Genomic DNA, 26,255 nt, shown 5'->3' with positions numbered 1-26,255 from the left:
AACGTGCTTTCTTTTGACCTTAAGCCCAGGCAAAGGTAAGGAGTCCTGGCTTTTGTGTACTCCCCTCTTACTGTAGAAGTGTTTGCTTGCACTTTGCTGTATTACGTTTTGTTTGCCTGTCTGCCCTGGCTTGTGAAGTAACGACTATACCTTATTTTTCTTTGTATCATGAGCACAGTGCCTCACTCCCAGTAAACATGTTAACTCTCAGACTGGATAATTCAGCATTGTAATTTCAGGAGTGGGGACAGATGAGCTGCAGTGCCCCTTTCCTTCTTGTCTTTTACAAGCACAACTGTTTGGTAAATATAAAGGAGCAAAACATGCCCTGTGGGCTTGTTGTTATGCAATGTTGTTCCCTTTGCTTTCAAGTCTAGTGTTGTTTACCCAGTCAGCAGGTTGCAGAGGGAGTGAGGGCAGCTATAAAAGTGTAAACATCCTAACAAAGAATGAATGGACTCAGTCAGAGATGTGTTGTTCCCTTCGCTTGATAAAAAGGCTTATGGTCTACACTGTGTTTCACAATGAGAAACTTCTTGGTTCTGCAGCATCTTCCATTGCTTTTTCTCTTCTGACAAAATGTCAGGAGAATTTTTTAAATTGCTGATTGTGTTGTTAAAAAATCAGATATGAAGGTATTATCAATGTGAAGTCCTGGTAAAATGCAAATGGATAGCTTTGAAAGGGTAACATTTAACCTGTTGTTTCTTAAAGTGTGTTCTCCGAGTTGCTATACATCTAACTCCAGGGGAAAAGAAATAGGGAACTTACTAGTGTTCAAACAAACTTGGGATGCTGCGTTAAACAGAGTTATATAGGGTTCCCTACTTCAAGACACCTCAGAGTTTGAAAGATGCTATAACTCTCTCCTCCAGGAGGAAAGAAATAGGGAATTAACTAGTAGTCAAACAAACTTGGGATGCTGAGTTCAACACAGTTAAATAGGGTTCCTTATTTCACGCTTGTTACTGTGCATTGCAGATCTCCTAGAGGGGTACATAGTAGGCAGCATTTTCTAAATTTACTTTACTTTTCATCTGAGTAACAGTAGCATTTCGGTGTTGTGTTTTATGGAACACACACAATTCTGGAAACAGCCTCTTAGCTTAAATCCATCCTTTGTGGTCTAGTTCAAATGCCACCCCCTCTAAGGCATTTCTGTCTACCCCCAGAGACATACAACGTTTTTCTTCTTTGAATTTTACTGCCTTCACTTGTCTAATTGTCTCCTCACCCTTCCCCCACCCTATAAGAGGGCATACATTTTTTGTACATGTTGTATCACTTTCCACTGCATCAGGGACATTGCCTTGCATAAAACTGCTCAAGAAATGTTTGCAGTACTGCGCTGGTTCCTTAGTTGAGTCATCCTAGAGTCCAGAGGGCACTGGCAGGGTAGGAAAGCCTGAGGCAGATCTGGAGTTTGAGACCCTCACTATTTTGGCATGTAGAGGGGTGGGGAGCTTACTTGCTGTGTCCTTGCTGGAAACAGGGCCAGTGTAAGAGGCTGGTCCTGAAGGGCAGAATTGGAAAGCGAAAAACAAGAGATGCTGAGCCTATAAATCAAATGTGCTGAAGGCCTATTGTATGCCTGTGGTAAGCTTTGAATACTTAATTAATGCCAGCCTTTCAAGTTGGTGATATTCTTCTGATTCTCTAGAGGAGAAAATGGGGCATCAGAAAGGCAAAGCAGAAATAAGTACTGGGGCTATAAAGATGAATAAAATCCAGTCCTTCCCCAAGAGGTCCCAGGATATGGAGTAAATAGTCTTATAAGTAAATAATTGTGAGCAGTTGGGTAACTGCACAGATCAAACTCTGTCAAGGTATTGTGGGAGAACCAAATAGGAGACTCTAATCTCTGTATGGGAGATGGGAGGGAAGGCATGGCAGGTGGTAAATCCAAGAAAGCTTTCAGAAGGAGAGTGATGCCTGAGCAAGGTGAAGTAAGAATGCGTGGGCTGAAGCATGGAGGTGAGACGTATCATGGGGAATTCACTGTTACTGGGCTATAAAATGTGAGTTTGATGAGAGTTGAGGCTGGCAAAGTTGAGAGGATGTTATAAACAGGTTGAAGAGTTCTGGACTTGATTTTGAAGTGGGAAGCCATTGTAGGGTTTTCAGTAGAAGAGCAATGAGCCAGCATGTGTTTTGGATATGTATTAGCCAAGGAGGAAGTGAGTCTGAGCTGGGTAGGACCCGAGGCAGGGCCATCAGCTGGAACTCTCAGCACTGGTGCAGGGGAGATAGGATGAAGTCTGACCCAAGGTAGTAACAGGAGTGAAGGAGAGGAGGGGACTGGTTTGATAAATATTCAACAGGTAGATCAGCAAGACAGGAGTTAGGGAGCAGACAGAAGTCAAGTACAACCCTCAGGCTTTGTGCTTGTGCATGCCTCTTTTTCCCTTAACCAACATTTCAAGTCTGCCCTTATCTGAGCGCTGACCTTAAGCAAATCTTATGTGAAATGTAGGTTTATGAACAATTAATTAGGAGACAGTGTTTTATGGAGAGATTGTGACATGGGATTTCTTTAAATACTATTGCCTTCAGAGCATTTATATGTTGTATATCTCAGAATTCTTATTTTTCTAACTTCAGGAACGAATCTATTGGGTAAAACAGTGGTTCCCAAGCTAGGTTATCACCAGAATCAACTGAGAATATTTTCCACCAACTATTATTATGAAAAATTTTAATCATACTGAGAATTTGAAAGAGTAATAAATTGAACACCCAAATACCCACCAACTAAATTAAACAATTGTTAACATTTTGCCTTATTTCTCGTGTGTGTGTGTGTGTGTGTGTGTGTGTATACACACACACACATACATATACATATATACATATATGCTGGACCATTTGAAAGTTGCAGATGTTATAACACTTCACCTGAAATTCTCATTTCAGCATGTGTGTTCTTTTTTTTTTTTTTTTTTTTTTGAGACGGAGTCTCGCTCTGTCACCCAAGCTGGAGTGCACTGGCCAGATCTCAGCTCACTGCAAGCTCCGCCTCCCGGGTTCATGCCATTCTCCTGCCTCAGCCTCCCGAGTAGCTGGGACTACAGGTGCCCGCCACCTCGCCCGGCTAGTTTTTTGTATTTTTTTTTAGTAGAGATGGGGTTTCACCGTGTTAGCCAGGATGGTCTCGATCTCCTGACCTTGTGATCCGCCCGCCTCGGCCTCCCAAAGTGCTGGGATTACAGGCCTGAGCCACCGCGCCCGGCCCAGCATGTGTGTTCTAAGAATAAAGACATTTGATACAACATAAAATTTCATCTAAAACAAAAAACAAAATGATCATCTGGTATCAGGCCATGCTCATATTTCCCCAGTTGTGGCCAGGGGATATTTTTACTTCATTATTATTATTTTTTAATTGCCCATTACTTATGAAAGAAACGTTTTGTAGTACTCTAGATTTCACTTCTGATTCTGGTCAGTTTTTCTATTTTTTATTTAAAAGTTGTCTTTATTTTAAAATTATAAAATAAAGGATACTTATTTAAAAATTCAAGCAGTGCAAAAATATCTAATAAAAATATCTAAAGTAAAAATTGGAAGACCTTTCTCAGTTATTGAAAGTTAATGGAACAGACTTTCTTAATAAGAATATCTAGGGAAGGAATCTAGCACTTTTAGTTTTAAGAAGCTCTTTGGGCCAAGTGCGGTGGCTCACACCTGTAATACCAACACTTTGGGAAGCTGAGGCAGGAGGATCACTTGAGGCCAGGAGTTCAAGACCAGCCTGGGCAGTATAGCGAGACCTTATCTCTAGAAAAATTTAAAATTAGCTGAGTGTGGTGGCATGTGCCTATAGTCCCAGCTACAAGCGAGGCTGAGGTGGGACAATCACCTGAGCCTGGCGGGTCCAGGCTTCACTGACCATGTTATCATGCCACTGGATTCCAGCCTGGGCTATAGAGCAAGGCCCTGTTCCCTGTCTCCTCCACCCCCTTCATCCCCACCCCCAATAAAAAGAAGCTCTTTGGATGAGTTTAATGTAGTTCACCTGGTACCAGCATTTAGGAAACACTGGTCTATTGTAAGGCATACCTACAGCCATGATTTTTACTTGTGATCAAACCAAGAAGTACTTAATTAAGTGCCTATGATGCATTGAACTATGTTCTAAGAATGTGGATGATCTAATGAAATGCGTAAAATATATGATCTGTCTTCAAGAACATCTTGTTGGAGAGATAAAACTGATATTCACAAAGTCATTAGGAGGAAGGGAATTAATATTTATAGAGCATTTCCAATAGGCCAGGTACTGTGACAGATGCTTTACAAAAATATCTCATTTAAATCTCACAGCAGCCCTTGAGGTAGTGACATGGGATCTTGGGGTGTCGCTTTTCTGGCTGGAAACCTGTGGCCCTTGGGGCCTTTGCCCCAGTTTTGCTGAGGCCTTCTGGGCTTGTTCCGCCCACTCGGCCTGGCAGGCTGTGCTCAGCTCATGCTACCAGGCTGGATCCCATGCCTCCAAGGGAGGCTGGAGTCAGGCGTGGAGCGAGAGAGTTGTGTGAGTGAGCATGGAGCCTGGCCTCTGCACAGCCAGATATGCCAGCTGCTGCTGCCAGGCGGGCAGCTCAAGGTGCTTGCATAGGTGCCAGCTCTCTATGAGGCTGCAGCTGGACCAGGTGCACCACAAATAGCTGTCCCAGCTGGTACTGGGGAATGAGGTGGCACCTGGAAGCTTGGAGGCACCAGGAACCACGGGGCCCCAAAGAGAGAGTCACACCCTGGATCAGGGAGCTCCCAGGTCTGGGCTTCCTGGAGGGCCACAGCTCGTCTCTCCTCTTCATTTATAACCTGGTGAGCAAGGGACATGTTTCAATCCTGTTTGTGTTACAGCAACTCTTTTAGCTTCACCATTCAGTGAGTCTCAAGTTCTTGTCCTATGACCAGGAAGAATGAGGTACACAGACAGGCGGAGGGGTAAGCAAGACAAAGAGGAACTTTACTGAGCAATAGAACAGTTCAGAGAAGACCCGCAGTGAGCAGCTCCTCTCCATGGGCAGGATGTCCTGATGAGTGTTTAACTCCTAGCAGAGAGGATAACTCCTCTCTGCAGGCAGGTTGTCCCAACAAGTGTTCAGTTCTCAGCAGAGAGAGTAGCTCCTGCTATCAGCAGAGAAGGTAACTCCTCTCTGCAGCTGGTCATCCTGTCATGTGCAGCTCTTGGCAAAGAGGAAGTGGCTCCTCTCTGTGGGCGGGTCATCCCATTGTCTCTGCAGCTCTCAGCAGAGAGGAGGCCCTAGAGTTGGTGACTCCTCTCTGTAGCTCTCAGCAAAGAGGAGGCCCTAAAGTGAGTGGCTCCACTCTGCAAGCAGGTTGTCCCATTGTCTGCAGCTCTCAGCAGAGAGGGTAGCTCCTCTCTACAGCTGGTTGTCCCATCCTCCCTCTGTTCTGTGATCTGACTGAGCCCAGGGCTTTTTACGGGTCTCAGAGGGGAAGAAGTGCATGCAGTTGGTCCATGGGTGGCCATGGGCAGGCTGAAAAAGGCACCACAAATCTCCACCCTGCTTTGTGGTACTCACAACCCAGCTCCCAGGCCTGAAGGTGGGGTCTCAACAGGGACCCACCCCCTTCTGTCCAGGAGCTTTTCTGCCTCCTGCCTTAGTCGTGGTATCCAGGCTGTTCGTGCCAACAGGCAAGTGCAGGCCAGCTCAGAGCCGCCCTTAGCCCCCACCTCGGCTTTTCCCCATGTTTGTCGGTGCTTAAAGTCTGGAGGAGGCTGAGGCAACAGAGTCCTAGCGTGAGCACACCCAGCAAGGCTGTGACAGTGCCTGAGCTTGGCCCCAACCCTGCTCTAAGATTAGAGCAGGCATAAGGAGTAGGGAGAGGCCAGGCAGTGGGAGCAGGCACCTCTGAACCTGCACAGGCAAGTGGGGACCTTCCTGGACCCCCAAAAGTACAGGGATGCCTGGGTCTGCGGTCGTGATTTGAGTGGCTGTAGCTATGCCTGGGAGGGTGGGGCTTCTGCCTGCTCTGTGGAGCAGGAGGCCTGGGTCTGCAGTCGTGGTTTGGGTAGTTGCAGTGGCACCTGAGTAGCTCCCTCCCCAGTTCAGAAGGGGCAGAGCCCCTGCTTGTCCCTGGCACTCACTGGCTCCATGGAACATGCAGTCCTGGCCACGCCTTCCACCTGTAGCCAGCGTGATGGCAGCGGCTGCTCCAGGCAGCTCACCACTGTCATCAGTAGGCAATATTATTCGCATTTTCTAGTTAGGGGAACTGAGTCTCAGGGAATGACTTGCCCAAAATCATTCAGCCTGTAAGAGATGGAACAGAGCCATAATTTTAACCCAAATCTATCTGAATCCTTGCATTAAGCTACCTCTCACAGTAACAATAGCCAACAATTGTATTGAATTTCCTACTGAAAAAAAGTACTCTTGCTCCCACTCTGATATTTGAATCAGAGAATGATTATAAGACCAAATATGATCAAGAGCTAAATTTGTATGTACTAGTAACTTAGTGTTACAAAGATTCAGAGATGGAGAGATCAGGGAGGACTTCCTGGGGGAGATGACATCTCTGCTGCCCTGAAGGAAGAAGCAAACTAGAACAGTTAATGGGAAGCTAGATGAGAGAAACATGGGGCAGGGGAGTAGGGGTTTGTGTTGCCGCATGATAAAACAGGGTAGGCATGGAAAACAGGTGACAAGAGGCCTCTTCCTAGCCACTTGCTTCCTGAGATAGCCAGGCAAAGAGGAAAGAAACAAAATGATCTGTACCTTAATTTCCATCTTCACTTTTGCTGAACATAAATACATAATTGTTATTTTTTTTGGCCCAGCGTGGTGGCTCATGCCTGTAATCCCAGCACTTTGGGAGGCTGAGGTGGATGGATCACTTGAGGTCAGGAGTTTGAGACCAGCCTGGCCAATGGGCAAAACCCCCATCTCTACTAAAAATACAAAAATTAGCGGGCATGGTGGCACATGCCTGTAATTCCAACTACTAAGGAGGCTGAGGCATGAGAATCATCTGGGAGGTGGAGGTTGCAGTGAGCCGAGATTGTGCCACTGCACTCCAGCCTGGGTGATGGAGTGAGACTCTGTCTCAAAACAAAACACAAAACAAAAAAAAAACTCAAATAAAGCCAAATACTTACAGCCAACTGATCTTCAACAAAGCAAACAAAAATATAAAGTGGGGAAAGGACACCTTGATGAATGGTGCTGGGATAATTGGCAAGCCACATGTAGAAGAATGAAACTGGATCTTATACAAAAACCAACTGAAGGTGGATTGAAAGACTTAAATCTAAGACCTGAAACCATTAAAATTCTAGACAATATCATCAGTAAAACTCTTCTAGATGTTGGCTTAGGCAAAGAATTCATAGCCAAGAACCCAAAAACAAAAATAAATAGATGGGACCTAATTAAACTAAAAAGCTTCTGCACAGTGAAAGAAATAATCAGCAGAGTAAACAAACAACCCACAGAGTGGGAGAAAATATTCACAAACTATGCATCTGACAAAGGACTAATATCCAGAATCTACAAGGAACTCAAACAAATCAGCAAGAAAAAAACAAATTAATCTTATCAAAAAGTGGTCAAAGTACATGAATAGACAATTCTCAAAAGAAGATATACAAATGGTCAATAAACATGAAAAAATGCTCAACGTCAGTAATCATCAGAGAAATGCAAATTAAAACCACAATGAGATACCTTACTCCCATAAGAATGGCCATAATTGAAAAATCAAAAAATAATAGATGTTGGTGCAGATGTGGTGAAAAGGAAACACTTTTTTTTTTTTTTTTTTGAGATGGAGTCTTGCTCTGCTGCCAGGCTACAGTGCAGTGGTGCATTCTTGGCTCACTGCAACCTCCACCTCCCGGGTTCAAGTGATTCTCCTGTCTCAGCCTCCCAAGTAACTGGGACTGCAGGCGCGTGCCACCATGCCCAGCTAAGCTTTGTATTTTTAGTAGAGATGGGGTTCCACCACGTTGGCCAGGATGGTCTCAATCTCCTGACCTTGTGATCCACCTGCCTCAGCCTCCCAAAGTTCTGGGATTACAGGTGTGAGCCACCACGCCCAGTGAAAAATGAAACACTTCTACACTGCTGGTGAAAATGTAAACTAGTATAACCACTATGGAAAACTGTACGGAGATTTCTTAAAGAACTAAAAGTAGAACTACCATTTAATCCAGCAATCCCACTACTGGGTATCTACCCAGAGTAAAAGAAGTCATTATATGAAAAAGACACTTGCACACACATATTTATAGCAGCACAATTCACAATTGAAAAAATATGGAGCCAGCTTAAATGCCCATCAACCAATGAGCAGATAAAGAAAATGTGGTATATAGACACCATGATATACAACTCAGTCATAAAAAGCAGTGAAATAATGGCATTTGCAGCAAGCTGGGTGGAGTTGGAGATCATTATTCTTAGTGAAATAACTCAGGAATGGAAAATTAAATGTCGTATGTTCTCACTTGTAAGTGGGAGCTAAGCTATGAGGATGCAAAGGCATAAAAATGACATGGACTTTGGGGACTTAGGGGGAAAGGTGGGAGGGGGGTGAGGGATAAAAGACTACACATTGGGTACAGTGTACACTGCCTGGGTGATTGGTGCACCAAAATCTCAGAAATTATCACTAAAGAACTTAGCCATGTAATAAGAAACCACCTGTTCCCCAAAAACTATTTAAATAAAAAAGTTAAAAAGGAAATAAAAATCTCTTTGTTACATTATTATTATTATTTTGATACAGGGTCTCACTCCTGTTGCCCAGGCTGGAGTGCACTGGCACTATCTCGGCTCACTGCACCCTCTACTTCCCAGGCTCAAATGATATTCCCACTTCACCCTCTCTAGTAGCTGGGACTAGTAGCACGCGCCAACATGCCCAGCTAATTTTTGTATTTTTTTTAGAGATAGGATTTCATCACATTGCCCAAGCTAGTCTCAAACTGTTGGTGTCACGGGATCTGCCTGCCTCATTCTCCCAAAGTGTTGAGATTACAGGCATGAGCTACCATGCCCAGCCCTTGTCTTTGTTTTAATCTTAGTTATTCTCTTAACAGCATTTGACAAGACTGATCACCATTTTCTTTTTTTTTTGAGACAGAGTCTGGCTCTGTCGCCCAGGCTGGAGTGCAGTGGCCGGATCTCAGCTCACTGCAAGCTCCGCTCCCGGGTTCACGCCATTCTCCTGCCTCAACCTCCCGAGTAGCTGGGACTACAGGTGCCCGCCACCTCGCCCGGCTAGTTTTTTGTATTTTTTTTTTAGTAGAGACGGGGTTTCACTCTACTTCTTGCTTCTCTTCCTACCTCTCTAAGCTTTCTTTAGTCACCTTCTTCCCTCAATCTCTAAATGGTGATATGCCCAGGTTCTGAAATGGCCCTCTTCTCTATTTATCCACTCTCCATAGATATCCTCTGATAATTCAATGGCTTTAAATAACATCCATTTGCTAGTGACCCTTATGTTTGTATCTTTAGCCTCAAACTCTCTCTGGAACTTCAGATTCATGTCCACATAGATGTCTAAGTGTCCTTTCAAATTTAATATGGTCAAAAGAGGACTCTTTGGCCGGTCGCGGTGGCTCAAGCCTGTAATCCCAGCACTTTGGGAGGCCGAGACGGGCGGATCACGAGGTCAGGAGATCGAGACCATCCTGGCTAACACGGTGAAACCCCGTCTCTACTAAAAAATACAAAAAACTAGCCGGGCGAGGTGGCGGGCGCCTGTAGTCCCAGCTACTTGGGAGGCTGAGGCAGGAGAATGGTGGGAACCCAGGAGGCGGAGCTTGCAGTGAGCTGAGATCCAGCCACTGCACTCCAGCCTGGGCGACAGAGCAAGACTCTGTCTCAAAAAAAAAAAAGACTCTTGATTCAGCTCCACTCCAATCTCACTGTTTTCCTAGTCTTCCCAACTTCACAAAGTGGTGCCATTATCCCCCCTATGTGCACAGGTCAAATATCTAGGTATTACTTTTGATTTCTTTCTTTCTTTCCCATCCTCTTTCCAATCCTTTGCCAAGTTCTATCTTCTCTATCTTCAAAAACACTCCAAAATTTATACCCTTCTCTCTGTCTCCACTACCAACACCCTGGTCCAAGCCATATGATCTCTCACCTAGACTATTTGCAGTAGCCTCCTGTCTGTCTGTTTGTTTCTACTAGTGTCCACACCATAATACCCTCCATGATAGAGCCTAGAAAAAAAGTTTAAAAATGATAATTGATTTGTGTCACATTTCTTAAAAGCCACTACGTGGCCTTACATTGAACTCAGAATGAAATCCAAACTCCTTGCCCTGGCTTTCCAAGCTCTATGTGACCTGTCCCACGGCAGTCTCCCAGTTCTCTTCTTGTTGACCATGTGCTCAGCCTCAGTGTCCCTTCTTTCAGTTCTTTGAACATGCCAAGCTCATTGTCACATAGGGCCCCTGTACTTGCTGATCTCTATGCTGAAATGGACTTCTTCCATTCTTCATGTGCTTGACTCACCCCTTCCTTCCTTCCTTCCTCCTCCTCTCCTCTCCTCTCCTCTCTCTCCTCTCCTCTCCTCTCCTCTCTTCTCCTCTCCTCTCTCTCCCTCTCTCTCTCTTTCCTTTCAAGAGGAAAGAGGTCTTGGTCTGTTGCCTTGGTTGGAGTACACTGGCATCATCAAAGCTCACTGCAGCCTTGACCTCCTGGGCACAGGGGACCCCTCTGCCTCAGCCTCCTGAGTAGCTGGGACTACAGGTGTGTACCACCACATCCAGCTAATTTTTTAATTTTTTGTAGAGATGAGGTCTCACCATGTTGTCCAGTCTGGTCTTAAACTCCTGGGCTCAAGTGATCCTCCTGCCTCAGCCTCCCAGAGTGCTGGGATTATAGGTGTGAACCACCAAGCCTGGCCTGGCTCTTTCTTATTCAATTCTCATCTTAAATATACCCACTTCAGAGAGAACTTTTGTGATAGCTGTCTAGTCTTTTCCTCCTATTTTAATTCTCTACTAGCACTTATCACTGTCTGATACTTTTCTTGTTTATTTATGTATATGCTTATTTTCCCATTCATTCATTCATTGCTCTATTATTATGCTGTATGGGAGGGGGACCTTGTCTTCTTGTTCATCATGGTATCCCCTGCTTCTGGATATGTAACTTGCACATAGTAGATGCTCAGGACAAATGTATGAAATGAGTGAATGTTTTTCTCACCTGTAAAATAGAAAGGCCAATACTTATGTCTCAGAGTTGTTGAGGACTTGAATTATCTAATTTGATAAACAGGTAAAGTGGATAGGTCTGTGTCTAGCACATTTTATTTATAGAAAGTATTATTTTCTAAGTATCTGGCTTATTGTAGATGTTCGACAAAGGTTAGTTCTCTTTATTTCTTGCAGTCTGGATCACCTGCAGTATTTTATAATTAATTGACCTGCACTTCGGGTCCCCCAGCACACACAGGGACACTGCATTGTAGCAAGGTTTGACTTTCTCTTGGGAAATTATAGTTTTCTTCTCTTTGGTTATATGATCTTTGCCAATTAACTCTCCTTAAGAGCAAAGTGCTTTGGGGTTTGATTTCCTCATCCTAGTGTTTAGTTTCTCTGAAAAGCACTCTCAGCTTTTGTGTGTACTGATTGGTTTTTCTTTTGCATTTATTTAATATTTAGTCTACTGAAATGTCAGGCAATGAGAATACAGATAGGAATTTGCAGGAGCCTCTGTCCTTAAGCCTAGTGGAGGAAACAGGATACATAAACCAACAAGAATAATAAAGTGTCTGGCCAGGCGCAGTGGCTCATGCCTGTAATTCCAGCACTTTGGGAGGCTGAAGCAGGTGGATCACTTGAGGTCAGGAGTTTGAGACCAGCCTGGCCAACATGGCAAAACCCCCATCTCTACTAAAAATACAAAAATTAGCCAGGCGTGGTGGTGCATGTCTGTAATCCCAACTACTGGGGAGGCTGAGGCAGGAGAATTTCTTGAACCCAGGAGGCAGAGGTTGCAGTAAGCCAAAGTCACACCATTGCACTCCAGCCTGGGCAACAGAGTGAGACTCTGTTTCAAAACAATAAAAATAAAAATTAAAAAATAAATTTAAAAAAATTGTGTATTGAGAAAGTCTACAGAACATAGAGGAGGCACAAAGTAGAGAGTGACCAGTTCACAGGGAAGGTGGGTACGGTTTGAGAGATAATTGGTTGTTTACCACCCAGTAAAGAGATGAGCCCTGTGAGTAAAGGTGTCTAGGGGCCCATGCTCTGGGAACTTGGCAAGACTGTGTGATCATAACAGTAGTCATAGTGGTAACAGGTTATGAGAAGCAAAGTCTGAAAGATACGAGGTGCTGGGCTGTGGAGGGCTCTGCATGCCCTGCGGGAGAATTTGAACTTTCACCAACAATAACAATAACAGTAGCAGCACCTAACATTTATTGAGCACTTCCTGTTTACCAGGCCCTCTTCTTTGTACTTTATTGTATTAATTTCTTTAATCTGCACAACAGTCCTATGAGGTAAATACTGTTATTATCCCTATTTGTAAATAAATACACATAGGATAGGTATTGAATTTGTTCTTAAAAGTAATAATAAATAAATAAATATAGGCACCGAGAGGACAAGGAACTTGCCCAAGGTCACCCAACTCATCAAGAGCATTCAGAGCATTCAGAAAGAGCAGTCTGAGGATTCAGACTCAGGCAGTGTGGCTCCAAAGTTTGCCCTCTTAACCAGGGCACTGTACTACTTCTTACAGACAACTTTGTGGGGGCAGCCAGAGCCCTGGAAGAGTTTTAAGTGTGGGAATGACATGATTAGATTAGTTCTTTGGAGAGACTGCAGTGGAGTCCCATTGCATCTTGTACAAGTGTTCATTTCTAAAAGCATTGAAGGCAAAAAATGCCAAGTTCTATTTCTTCTTGCCTCTGAGTGAGGTTTGCTATGCTAGTGGTGGCATACCACATCTTAGACAGTCCAACACAGCAGGCTTTTTCCTCTATCCTTAGGACAGAGGGCAGTCTTTGGAAGACCTACATATAATAGATGAATCATCAGTTTGTGTTGAGGGACCCTGTTGTTTGAGAAGCACAAAAGTATCACACTCCTGCAGAAACTGAGCCCCTCAATGGTGACAACAGACTGAGCCTCCCCTCAGTGCATGGGGCCAAGCCTGTGCATTGCTTAGATAGTGTTTTTCCCTGCCCTTGTTTCTCTCTCTAGAGAAGTCCATAGTGATATGGGTGCGCATTAGGCCTGTGATGGTCTGCATTGCATTTGGCAGCAGAATGGAAGAAGGACAGCCTGCAAGTGGGGAGGCAGGAGGAAGGCAGGGAAAACAAGCAGAACACAGCAGCTGCTGCCCAGCTACCGGAGTCTGGCCTTGGTGAAGGGACGGGCAGGAGGCCAGGAGAGTAAAGGTATGAGAAATGTAAAGGAAGTTAAATATTCTGGACCTAATGACCAATTGAATTGGTTTCCTTTAGCTTTCTTCTGATCTGAAAACTTAGTACCTCATTGTATCTTTTTGTTTTCAGTCTGTTAAATGCCTTTCTAATTCCAACTACGTTATGCACTCTACAGCTTTAATACACAGTACTCACCATGCTCTTGGCTTATGGCTACTGAAATAGGCCTAAAAGTCATCTACAGGTGTTAGGAACCTTGATTGGTCCATCTATTTTGTCATAGTGGTACAATATTCTGTTTTATTACTTACAAACTGACATTATATGAGGTCTCTTGATAGCCGCCACTATGTTATAGTACAAGATTTATATTAAGTTCTCTGGTTTCTCAAAATTGAAATGATTTTGTAACTGCTTTAAAGAATTGTTGATACGATTACAACAACGATCAAAACAAAACAAAACCAGCCAGTACATAGGAAAAAGAAACTAGGAGAAACACATCAAAATGCTGACAGTGATTGCATTTGTATTGGCAATTTTATTTTTCCCTTTTCTGTGTTTCCAAAGTTTTGAAAATGTGTCTATGGTACATGCAAAATGTTAACAACTTGTTTTTTAAAAAATAACAAACTTCAAAAATAAAAGCTCTCTGTAATCTCATAATTCTAGCATAACACATTTTTACTTTTGAAATGCTCTTGTTGATATACATGCGTATTTTTCATAGCTGCAGTCCTGACAAATGCAACTTGGTGAATTGTTTTCATTTTACAGCCTATTGTCAACATTATTTCATTTTTCTACATAGTTTTCATAATTGGCATTTCTAATGGCTGCCTTGCATTCCATGGTGTTGATGTTCTATATGGAACTTTCCTTTGGACATTTTGATTGCTTCTAGTTCTTTACTCTTTTAGATAAGAGGTAATGAATATTTTTGTTCATTTGGCATTTTGGGTTCATTCAGTTATTTCCCTAAAGTGAATTCTCAGCAGTGAACTAACTGCATGAAAGGTTTGAATTCTTTTATGGCTTTTGGTATGTGCCAAGTAAGACCCTGCCTTCTGAAAGAGCCCATTGAATGTGGATGGTCACTGGCTTCATATATGTGTACCTGTCCCATGTTTCCCTCCCCACTATTGAGCCCCTAAGATATTTTAATAATGTGCATTGGAAAAGATATAAATATTAAAAAAAGGAAAGAAGCTATTCATAATCTCATCACCTGGAGGTAAGAATTTTAAAAGTATATTTCCTTCTAAGTATTTATTTATTTATTTTTGTTTTTGTTTTTTAGAGACAGGATTTCACTCTGTCTAGAGTGCAATGGCATGATCACAGTTCACTGTAATGCCTAATTTCTAGGCTCAAGAGATCTTCCCACATCAGCCTCCTGAGTAGCTGGGAGCATAGACATATGACACCACACTTGGCTAATTTTTAAATTTCTTGTAGAGGTTGGGTCTTGCTGTGTTGCCTAGGCTGGTCTCAAACTCCTGACCTCAAGTGATCCTTCCTTCTTGCCATCCCAAAGCACTGGGATAACAGGCACAAGCCACCACGCCCAGTCCAAATATTTCTTTCATAATGTTGTATCATGTGGCTTCTCTATTAGCCCTTCTCTATTGCTGTTTAGAGGTTTTACTTCTCCCTCCATCTTGGGGGTCATCTTGGCCAGATGTGGTGGCCCACACTTGTAATCCCAGCACTTTGAAAGTCCAAGGCAGGAGGATCACTTGAGAGCAGGAGTTCGAGACCAGCCTGGACAACATAGTGAGAACACATCTCTACAAAAAGTAAAAGTAAGTAAATAAGTAAATCTTTGTGCACATTTAGGAAGCATTCTGTAGGAAAATTCCCAGAAGCCGAATTTTCCTCTTGCTGGGTTGAAGTGCGTGGACCTTGTGAAGGCTTTTGATGAGTATTGAAAGGCTTTTGATGAGTATTGATGAGTATTGAAAAGTTGCTATTGAGGAAAGTTGTGCCTCTTTCTACTTCACCTGTTAATGTTTGGATGCCATTCCTGCCTTCAATAAGTTAACACCAGTGGCCACTTATTTATCTGCTTATCTTGAAATAAGTTTGGACCTCTCTAGTCTTTTGTTCTTTGTATGTATGTATGTATGTATGTATGTATGTATGTATTTATTTTTGGTGTTTTTGGCTCCCTGGGCATGTTGTTCCTGGGATTAAAATGCCAGAATTTATATTTTCTTTAGGATTTCCCTCAGGTTCCATCTGTTGGTAAGTTTTACACATCCACATCTTCCACCCAGCCCTCAAACTGTACCCTGCAGCATGGTTACAGAATTATTGATTTCATAGACTTTTTGAAATCTGGAACTCTTTGAAAGAGACTACTTATTTTGGCTTAAAAATTTCCCCGTTTTTGGCTAAGCATGGTGGCTCACGCCTGTAATTCCAGCACTTTGGGAGGCCGAGGCGGGTGGATTGCCTGAGGTCAGAAGTTTGAGAACAGGCTGGCCAACATGGTGAAACTCAGTCTCTACTAAAAGTACGAAAACTAGCTGGGCATGGTGGTGGGTGCCTGTAATCCCAGCTACTTGGGAAGCTGAGACAGGAGAATTGCTTGAACCTGGGAGGTGGAGGTTGCAGTGAGCTGGGATCTCACCATTGCACTTCAGCCTGGATGACAAGAAACTCTGCTCAAAAAGAAAAAAAAAGGTTCCCGCTTTTTGGCGATTTCTTTAATAAATACTTGTTGAATTCAAGTTTAAGGAGCCCAGAGTTTATTGTTATGTGATGGAGTCTAAGGTATATGGGAATTGAAAGGGGTGAATTTCGGCCAGATTATGAAGAGCCTTGTTACACCAACCTACCTAAGGAGTTTAACTGCATCCTCAAGGCTGATAATTAGTTGGCACTTTTGGGAAAACACTTCATAAACTGGCCGCAGGAAACCAGGTTAGAAGTCCACAGGAGGCAGGCTGGGCGCGGTGGCTCAAGCCTGTAATCCCAGCACTTTGGGAGGCCGAGGCGGGCGGATTACAAGGTCAGGAGATCGAGACCATCCTGGCTAACACGGTGAAACCCCGTCTCTACTAAAAAGTACAAAAAACTAGCCGGGCAAGGTGGTGGGCGCCTGTAGTCCCAGCTACTCGGGAGGCTGAGGCAGGAGAATGGCGTGAACCCAGGAGGCGGAGCTTGCAGTGAGCTGAGATCAGGCCACTGCACTCCAGCTTGGGCGACAGAGCGAGACTCCGTCTCAAAAAAAAAAAAAAACAAAGAAGTCCACAGGAGGCTGGGTGGGGGAGAGCTGGACGAGGCCCTGAGCCATGTTGGTGCAGTAGGGACAGGGGTTAAGCAGGGGTGTAGTCAAGCAGGCCTTGGTGACAGATAGGTTATGGTATGCTGTGTGTGTGTGTGTGTGTGTGTGTGTGTGTGTGTGTGTCCGTCCCTGTTGACGGAAAATTTGTACCCTATCTTCTGCATAAGAATTTGCCGTGATACAGGAATTTGCCAACATAATGCACTGGAAAACACTTAGGAAACTAAAAGTGCTCTATAGATGTAAAAACATATTGATAGTGACAGTATGTAAGAAATTCTGCTCAATGGGGCTGATTCAAGGATGCAATAATGGTCTGCTGTGTGTAAAGCTCTAGACAAGTAGTCATTCTTCTGCTTGACACAGGACCTGTCACAAACTTGAGAGACAAACTTGGGAGAGTTCTTTTTTTGTCTTCATCTATTCAGGTTGCTGAGCATGTAGATACTTGCTTCCCTATCACTTTTTCTCCTGCTTCCAGTGAGGAGGGAATCTGAACAGCTGAGGGAGGGGTCCAGCCTGGTATGATAGTCTTCCATCAGGGAGAAGACATCTCTGTTCCTGGTAGGCCTCTGATCTCCGGGGCAGAGGACCATCAGGGGAAAGACTTGAGCTCAGTTCTGAGCCATGGCTCTGACCTCTGGCTGCCTGGCCAGGCTGCTTTGTGTGTTCAGCCTTGGGGGAGGAGACTGAATAAGCCGATAAGAAGGTTCTTCCGGTCCAGCCAAGCAGGCGCAGGGAAGCTTCTGCAGAGGAAAGATTAGACACGGTCCCTGATTTAGAGAATACAACTGGGAGGGCAATGGGGCAAAGCCCAGAGCTCTTTGCAGTGGTATTGTTTTTTGTTGGAGGACAACAGAGGGAGCCCCACCTACTTGTGCAGAAGACAGAAACAGCGAGTTGGGTCTGCAAGGTCCTTTTTTAGGGCCGTTTAACAAACATGTTTTGCAGATAGAAGTTCTCCAACTTGGAAAGGGGTTGATGAGTGGGATGGGTATCCTTTTTCTTCCCCCAGGAAACAAAGCACGAGCATTTCCAGGCACATCTGAGCCTCTTTGTCAAACACCTGCTCCCAGGTGCTGTGGTACAAAACAAATTAGCCCTGCCTGGGGAGTTAACTGAGTGGGTCCTAAGCGGTGGCCTCCTCCCTTCTGCTCTCACCCATCTGTGGAAAACCAAATCTGTGCTTAGTGCAGGGATGCTCCCTATGGCCAACTTCTCACTATGGCAGAAAGAGCACCAGAAGATAATTCAGGTGTTTGCTTGGGTTAATGCTGACAAAATGCTGCTTTGTGGAATCATTCTCATGTTTGGAATCCCAAATCTGTTTTGTATTTCTAGGAATTAGGAAAATATCAAACATAATATACAAAGAATAAAATCGAATATTTGATTGTCTTGATTTTTGAAAATAGTCTTGTGGAGGTCTCAGGCCTGCTTTATTTTTCATTTTCATTTTTACTTTTTGCATATCTTAAAAAGTATTCCAAGGGCTGCTTGTAAGTTCCTTCCTCCTAACTGCACCCCCACACCATGGCATGTGTTCATGCCAGCTCCCCTGATGGTTTTGTCTGTGGCCTTGCCCAGTAGGGATTTCTATTTGCAGATCTTATTTGTCCTGGCAGCAGCTCTGATTTGGAGTCACCGGACCTGTGTTTGCTCTTCTGGCTCTGTTGCTTACATGCTGCATGGCCTGAGGCAAGTCACTATCTTGGTTTCAAATCTCATCTCTGTAAAATGGGGAGAAAAAGATGAGCTCCTTCTGCTTCCTCAGAAATGTTCTGTGTCAGAGTGAAGTGAGAGTAATTTCTAAGCTGTACGAATGTGTGAGAGTTTTGTTTTTATTCATGACACAAGCAAGCTATTGTTTGATCCATTGGTTTTGGCTGCCATACTGTGGATACTTGGTTTTGAGGGAAGTTGGTCTGAAAGAATGAATCCTCCTTGTAGAGACTCACTATGCTGAGACATGGTTTAGAGAAGGCAGTAATACACACAATGAACTGGAAAAGCAACTCCAGAGTCTGGGTAGGACATTCCTTCTTGGGGTCCGTGTCCCATGAAGGGATGCAGCTAGGCAGACAAAGAGAAAGACAGAAAGATTGAAACAGAGCACCCCGAATAGATCTTTTTTGTGAAACAGGGCCTCTCTCCCTGTATTAGGAAAACTGTCTTTCTTTTGAATCACTGCTATAGACTGAATAAAAGGGCTGAGTATAATTTAAGAGTTGGAGGTTATCGTCTTTCCTAGAAAGAGCTAAATATTATAGCCTCCCCAGGGGCAACTACTGTTGCCAGTTTTTTTGTATCATTCCAAAAATATCCTGTGCCTATACAGATATAGAATCATATGCCCCCACCATTTCTTCATACTATAAACACACCATTCTTTGCCTTGCTTCTTTCATTTAATATATCTTGCAGATATCCATAGCAGGCTGTGTGGTGGTCCATTGTTGTATGGCTACCTTAATCTATATAACCATTTTCTGCTGATGGACTTTTAGGTTGTTTTTATAATTGCTATTCCAAATACTGTTGTAATAAATATCCCACTACTTGTGCCTTTGTGAGTATAAATGTGATAGATTCCTGGAAGTGCAGTTGCTGGGTCAGAGGGTTTGTAATAGCGTTTTTAGCTTTAAATCGATAGTGCTCTCCATAGAGGTTGCATTGATTTACCTCCCACCAGTAGTATACAAGTGCCCCATTTCTCTATACTGTCACCAGTACAGGATAAACTTGGCCAATCTGAGATGAATGGCCTCTTGTTATAACTATATATAGTTAAAATTATAATTTATAATTATAAATTTACTGTAGTTTGAATTTACTTTTGTGAGTAAAGTTGATCAGTTTAAAAAAAAATGTAAGTGCTATTTTTATTCCTTTCTTGTGAATTATCTGCTCATGTCCTTAGCCTGTTTTTTTCTAGGGGGTTATTGAATTTTTCATATTCATTTTATAGGAACTTTCTATGCATGTAATCAGTTAGACCTTAATAATATATATTGCAAATATTTAGTCAGTTTTTCATTTTTATTGTTTTGCCATTTAGAATTTTTGAAACATTTAATGAAATTTGTCAGTCTTTTTACTTTATAGCCTTGATTTTGAGTAATTCTTAAAAAGCCTTCTCTAAGATTTTATGTGTGTGTGTGTATATATATATATATATTTATATATAATGTTTTCTTCTAGTACTTTTATGCCTTCAGTTTTTTAGATCCAAATTTTGAATTCATCCAGAATTTATTTTAGTATAAGGAGTGAGACAGACCTCCAACTTAATTTTTTTTCCAGAAAGACCTGGGTTTTGAATCCAGGCACTTTTACTCATTAGCTGTTTGATTTTTGAACTAATTAATCTCTCTGAACCTCAATTTTCTTATCTGTATAATGGGAATATTAATACCCATTTGATGGACTACTGAAAAGATTACATAAGATTACATGTGGAAAACATTTAGCACCATTCCTAGCACGCAGTGTGTTCAAATCATGGTCCAAATGGCCAGGAACCTGGGAACACATAGTATGTTCGGGCAGAGGAGAAATTCTAGGTGGCCAGGATACCGAGGCCACCTTGTGACTCACTAGGGTGTCAGAGTAAGTCAGTCACTTCATCACCTAAACCCTCAGTTTCCTCACTTGCAGAATGATTAGAGCTTTCTCTTGAAGTTGTTGGGAGGTCCGGATTAGATAATGTCTGTGAAAGAATTTTGTAAACTATAAAGGGCCATGTAAAAATGCTGGAGTTTACAGTCTGGTGAATAAGGAGCAGCCACAGCACAGGTGGGTGTTTGACATTTGTGGCCAAGGAGAATAATTAACTTGCAATAACATGAAATTAGCAGCTGATGTAAAGCAAGTGAGCTTGCAGCAGTTGATTATAGTAATAGTTAGTAATTGCCTCCTAGTGATTAAGCAATAATGAGCTTCCAGGGACAGAACCTTGTTAGGCGGAAAGATGGATCAAAGGCTTTCAATTCAATGTACACTTACTGAACACAACAGTGGGATAAGAAGAGACAGGTATCTTGTTGAGGTACAGTCCTTGTCCTTAAGGATAGTAGGGGTGAGAGACACATATAGCATGGCTCCTTCCACGGGCCAGATGCACATGTGGGGACATACTTGGAGGGAGGTCCACAGTGCTCTGGGATCATCAAAGAGGGTGAGACTCCCCTGCTGAGCCCTCTGTGCCAGTCTGAACCCACCCTCCAGAGTCTGGCCCAGATTCTAAAGAACCCCTATGATGCCTTCTTGAAATTTTACTTGCCCTTTTTTATTCCTCTGGTTGTTTTGGATTTATCAGGGATATCTTGTTTCTCATGCCCTGCCCATCACCCTCCATAGCTTCTGGGCAAGCATGGTGTTATGCCTAGGGCCTCTATTTCTACTGCGATCTAAGTACTGAGATAGGATGTCCAGTTCATTTTGAATTTCAGATAAACAACAAACTTTAAAATATGTCTCATGCAATATTTGGAACAAATTTATATTAAAATGTATTTGTTGCCATCTGACCATCTGAAACTGAAATTTGACGTGGTCAGGGTGACATGACCTGGATTTCTTCTTATTTTTTTTTTTTTAACTGTATCTGGCAACCCTACCTGGGCAGCTCTTATTTCAAATGCTATAAAATATAATAGTGTTTACTACACTAATGTTTCATGGAGCCCTAGTAACAAGACACATATAAAAGGTGTTTTATGCCCAGCTGGGTGGCTCACGCCTGTAATCCCAGCACTTTGGGAGGCCGAGGTGGGCGGATCACAAGGTCGGGAGATCCAGACCATCCTATCTAACATGGTGAAACCCCGTCTCTACTAAAAATACAAAAAATTAGCTGGGCGCGATAGCGGGTGCCCTAGCTGAGGCAGGAGAATGGCGTGAACCTAGGAGGCGGAGCTTGCAGTAAGCGGAGATTGGGCCACTGTACTCCAGCCTGAGCGACAGAGCGAGACTCCGTCTCAAAAAAAAAAAAAAAAGGTGTTTTATAGGAGAAAAGAATTCTCAGCTAAAATCATATTTGGTAAATCCTGGATTAAATGAAGTTAACTAGCCTTCATTATGGGAATTTTCAGAACATTTTAAACCTCCAAGATTGGGTGATAATATTTAGTATTTCTCAGAGTTATGTTACTGTGAAGCTATCCTCCACACCCCCCACTTACTGAGTATCTAGGGTCATATGACCAAACGTTGAATGAATTTTGAGGGTCTCTGGTAATCGGTTCTATTTGCAGACCATGAGTTCTGATTTTGGGTTTGGGAAAATACCATTCTATAGAAAAAAATTTATATAATCCTATGATGTTGTTTTTGTTTTTTAAATTAATACATTTGAAATAAAATATACACATAGACATGAGTATATATAAAGAAAAAGACTAGAGCCAGGTGCAGTGGCTCACGCCTATAATCCCAGCACTTTGGGAGGCTGAGGTGGGCGAATCACCTGAGGTTGGGAGTTCGAGACCAGTGTGACCAACATGGAGAAACCCTGTCTCTACTAAAAATACAAATTAGCCAGGTGTGGTGGCGCATGCCTGTAATCTCAGCTACTGGGGAGGCTAAGGCAGGAGAATCGCTTGAACCCAGGAGGCAGAGGTTGCAGTGAGCCGAGATCGCGCCATTGCACTCCAGCCTGGGCAATAGGAGTGAAATTCTGTCTAAAAAGAAAAAAGAAAAAGACTAGAAGGATGTATACCAGAATGCTAACTAATTATTCCTCAGAGAAGGTCTGGGTAGGGAAGGAGATGATAGATGATTTTCTTTTCCTTTTTGCTTGTCTGTATTTTCTGCAATCAGTATGTATGACTTTTGTCAGAATGGTGGGAAAAATTATTTATATAGTTTTAAAAGGAGTACTTGTCCATATATTATCTTATTTGCCTCTCACGCAACTCAGTGGTATAGGTTCTAATATCATCCCCATTTTGTGGATAAGGAAACTACACAGTGCTCTTTAACAGACCCAGGCCCTCTTGCTTCATTGCCTACGCTGCCTCTTTGGTATGAAAGAATAACCACACTTACTGCCATGGGAAGGGGCCTTGTTGCCTGTTTACCCAGCTCCTCCCTTTACAGAACAAGTCAAGCCCCAAAGGACCTGTCTGAGACACACAGTTTTTGAATAAGGACAAGTCACCAAAATATTTTAGGGGACTGGGGTTGGAGGTATGTCAGAAAGTTGGGGAGAAGACCTGGCCTCTGACTTTATCTGTTACATTGAGCCCCAAAGGGAAAGAGGAAAAATGCACAGGTGTGCAACGGTGAATACAGGCTTTTTAAAGGCCACTTATTCATTGATTTATTGACAGAGTCCCACTGTGTTGCTCAGGGTGGAATGCAGTGGTGTGATCATGGGTCACTGCAACCTTGAACTCCTGGGCTCAAATGATCCTCCTGCCTCAGCCTTCCAAAATGCTAGGGTTACAGGCGTGAGCCACCATGCCTGGTAAAGGCCACTTTTAAAGAATGGTTTAAATGTTGCCAAATTCACGTTGCTTAGAATGGTTTTTGTTTTTCTTTTTAAGCTTTTCATACTAGATTTCATTTCCTGTGCCTTTTTAAAATTCATTTTTTTATCTTGCTCATCTATTTTTCCAGTTTGAATCTTATGCATGTATCCATTTATTTACAACTGTTGTGGTGATGATGATACTGGGGATTTTGCTTGCGCATCTATGCTCCTGTTTATATTCCCTATGCTTGGTACTTACTTACAGGGATGAATGATGACTGAATTGTGAGAGTAATGCAGCTGAAGTGTGACTTCAGGTCCTGAAAGAATCTTGGGCTGGAGGGCAAGGTGAGGAGCAGCGCTTGTGTAATCTGAAGTTCAGTGTGTGGCTCCATCAGTGTGGGTGTGTTGCTTCCAGAGCAGGGAGATTCTAGAACACTGCAGTTCAAAGGGCCTGGGGCCTCATTCAGCTGAGCCTCTAGCTCTCATGACAGAGAGACAATGTCAGTTACAAGGCGGGGGGTAGCAGCATCCTGTTGCAGAAAGAACTAGGCTTTGGGGTCAGGTGGATCTAGGTTTGAATCCTGGTCCTGAGGCTAACTAGCTGTGTGATTTTAGGATGATATCTCTGTCTCAGCTTCCTCTTCTGCAAGTTAGGGATAATACGAGTACTTACATCATAGAGTTATGACGATTAAATGAGCAAATACATATAGAAGAGTACCCAAGACATAAAAAGCACCGAATATCAATGTTATCAATGTTAAGCTGTTATCAATGTTAACAATAATAGAATATAAAATACTGCAGTTGTGTTTGGTTAGTAGCATATCTTGTGGCATGTCTGCTCCCTAGATGAGGCATGACTTTTGTTATCAATTTAGGGCTGGGTGTAAATGCTTCTGAATGGGTTTCCCTTATTCAGGGGGAAATGCAGTCTCATCACATGCGGATTGGTGATGCCTGGGCTGTTACTTTATGTACCAAACAGAAAGCCTTCTTCAAAGAGTAGAATTTTGCAGATAATCTTGTGATCTTTTCGTTCAGTCATGTGTTTTCCATTAGAAGCAAAACAGTAACTACAACAGATAACCTGGAGTTTACAGTCCAGCTTTATCCATAGACAGCCTGCATTATTAAAGATCAATTTTTACCCAGAGGTCCATTTAAAAAACATCCAACATTTTGGCATAGTGGCTCATGCCTGTAATCCCAGCACTTTGGAAGGCTGAGGTGGAAAGATTAATGGAGGCCAGGAGTTCAAGACAAGCCTGGGCAACATAGTGAGACCCCGTCTCTAAAAAAAATTTTTTTTTAATTAGCTGGGCACAGTGGCTTGTGTCTGTAATCCCACCTACTTGGGAGACTGAGGCAGGAGGGTCGTTTGATACGTGATCGTGCCACTGCACTCCAGCGTAGGCAACAGAGCAAGATCCTGCCTCAAAAACAAAAGAAAGCAAAACAAACAAAAACATATTCAACAGAGCATTAGAGTAATTTCTTATAGAAAGGGGTAGTGTCTTAACTTATTCTGTAGCCTGCTCCAGGTGGTAACCACATGAGATAATGTTCACTATGACAAAGACTTTTTTTCACCTTCTTTTTCTAAAGGTGCATCATTGGGGCACTGTGAACCTTCTTTAAGAGCCCTGTTTCTAAAGTCCTTATTTTTGACATTCTCCTCTGGATTTCCTGCTTTGGTTCTTTGACCTCCAGCAAAGATGTAGAAATAAGTGTGTGTCAAACAATCTAGGCACAGAAAAAGAATGCAGGCCAGTCCTGTGTTTCCTGTTTCTTACCGGCTTATGAAAGCAGAGAGTTGTGGTCCACAGAGCCTCATGCCTTCCTGCTGCCCGTGTGCCTTTCCGTGAGTTTTATTATTTTTCTTTCTAATAGCTTTATTGAATTTTAGTTTACATATCATGTCCCTGAGTGTTTATCAGGCCCTGAGTGTTTATCAGGAGTTTGACTTTGATTCTTGTTTAACTTCTACAGGGTGGTAGAGTTTTATATTTGAAGCCAGAGGGGAAGAGGAAAGAGTGATCACATTGATTAAGTGCCTGCCCTTCATCATGTAATTCATCCATCTTTCTTGAGCTTTTGCTCCGAGCCAGCATTGTGAAAGTCACTTGGGTAGTGGTTCAAGGACATGAATGCGAGAGCCAGATTATCTGGGTATGAATCTCAGCTCCACTAGTTATCAGCCATGGGACCTTATTTAACTGCTTATTTAACTTCTCTTGTGTCTCAGCAGCCCCCTCTACCAAATTAGGATACTAATAGTATAGCATCCCCCTCATAGAGTTGTTTTGAGGATTAAATGACTTAGTAATATAGAATGGGACGATGATGATGGGGAGGGGTTAGGATCTGGACTCAACTACACACCTCATTGCTCTCATGCTGCTCACAGTCATGAGTGTACACGTGTGTAGGACTGAGGTGCTGAGGGATGGGGCCGGAGTGTGAGATATGTGAATAATTAATTACAGGTAGCATGGTGAGTTTACAGCAGGAGAAGAGGAGGGCATTGTGGGAGCCTAGAGCGGGGAGGCCCAGGCCCTTCGTAGGTTAAAGGAGCAGACTGGAGGAAGTCATGTTGAAGCTGAGATCTAGAGGAGGTTTGGGGTGGTGGGCGAGGGTGCGAGGTTCAATTGTGTTTCGTGTTCTAGGCAGACGGAACAATATATGTGAAGGTCTGAGGAGAAAGGCAGTCCCATCGTATTTAAGCAACTGAGGAAATCCAGTGAGCCTAGAATGTGGATTGTGAGGAGAGTGGTAGGAGACAGAGCTGGCAGTGACAGCAGGAACCAGATCATGGAAAATATGAGAATCATTTTAAGGAGTTTGGGTGACAAAGAGCCAGGTACTGTCCTTAGGGGCTCCCATGGGTTCTTTCAAGCATCACAATTCTGTGGTATAGGTGTTATTAGCCCCATTTTGTTGATGGGGAAGCTGAGGTTTTGAAAAATTGTCATTTGCCCAAAGGCACAGGCTTAGAAGGTCAGTGTAGCCAGGTATGAACCTCGGTCTCTCTGGCTTCATTTTTTATGATACTATATGCCTTTGGAACATGAAGTCTGGCTCTTAGCT

General features: G+C 43.1%; 1 protein-coding gene across 6 annotated transcripts in view; it reads left to right on the top strand.

The window, feature by feature from the left end:
* RAB30 (RAB30, member RAS oncogene family) overlaps positions 1 to 26,255 on the top strand; it is a 101,152-nt gene that overhangs the window by 48,806 nt on the left and 26,091 nt on the right. Inside the window, exons 2-3 of one of the 6 annotated variants that reach the window (XM_033206787.1) lie at positions 13,211 to 13,407; positions 23,428 to 23,510. The exons of 3 other annotated variants lie outside the window; for them this stretch is intronic. The gene's annotated coding sequence lies outside the window, so the exon portion shown is untranslated. The remainder of the gene's footprint in view (positions 1 to 13,210; positions 13,408 to 23,427; positions 23,511 to 26,255) is intronic. 2 more of the 6 variants (XM_033206789.1, XM_033206788.1) reach the window with 2 other exon arrangements.

The sequence above is a fragment of the Trachypithecus francoisi genome, unplaced genomic scaffold (genome assembly GCF_009764315.1).
Source record: "Trachypithecus francoisi isolate TF-2019V2 unplaced genomic scaffold, Tfra_2.0 Lachesis_group8, whole genome shotgun sequence".
Lineage (NCBI taxonomy): Eukaryota > Metazoa > Chordata > Mammalia > Primates > Cercopithecidae > Trachypithecus > Trachypithecus francoisi.
Note: the sequence above shows the minus strand (reverse complement) of the source record. Positions and strands in the feature narration are given on the sequence as shown.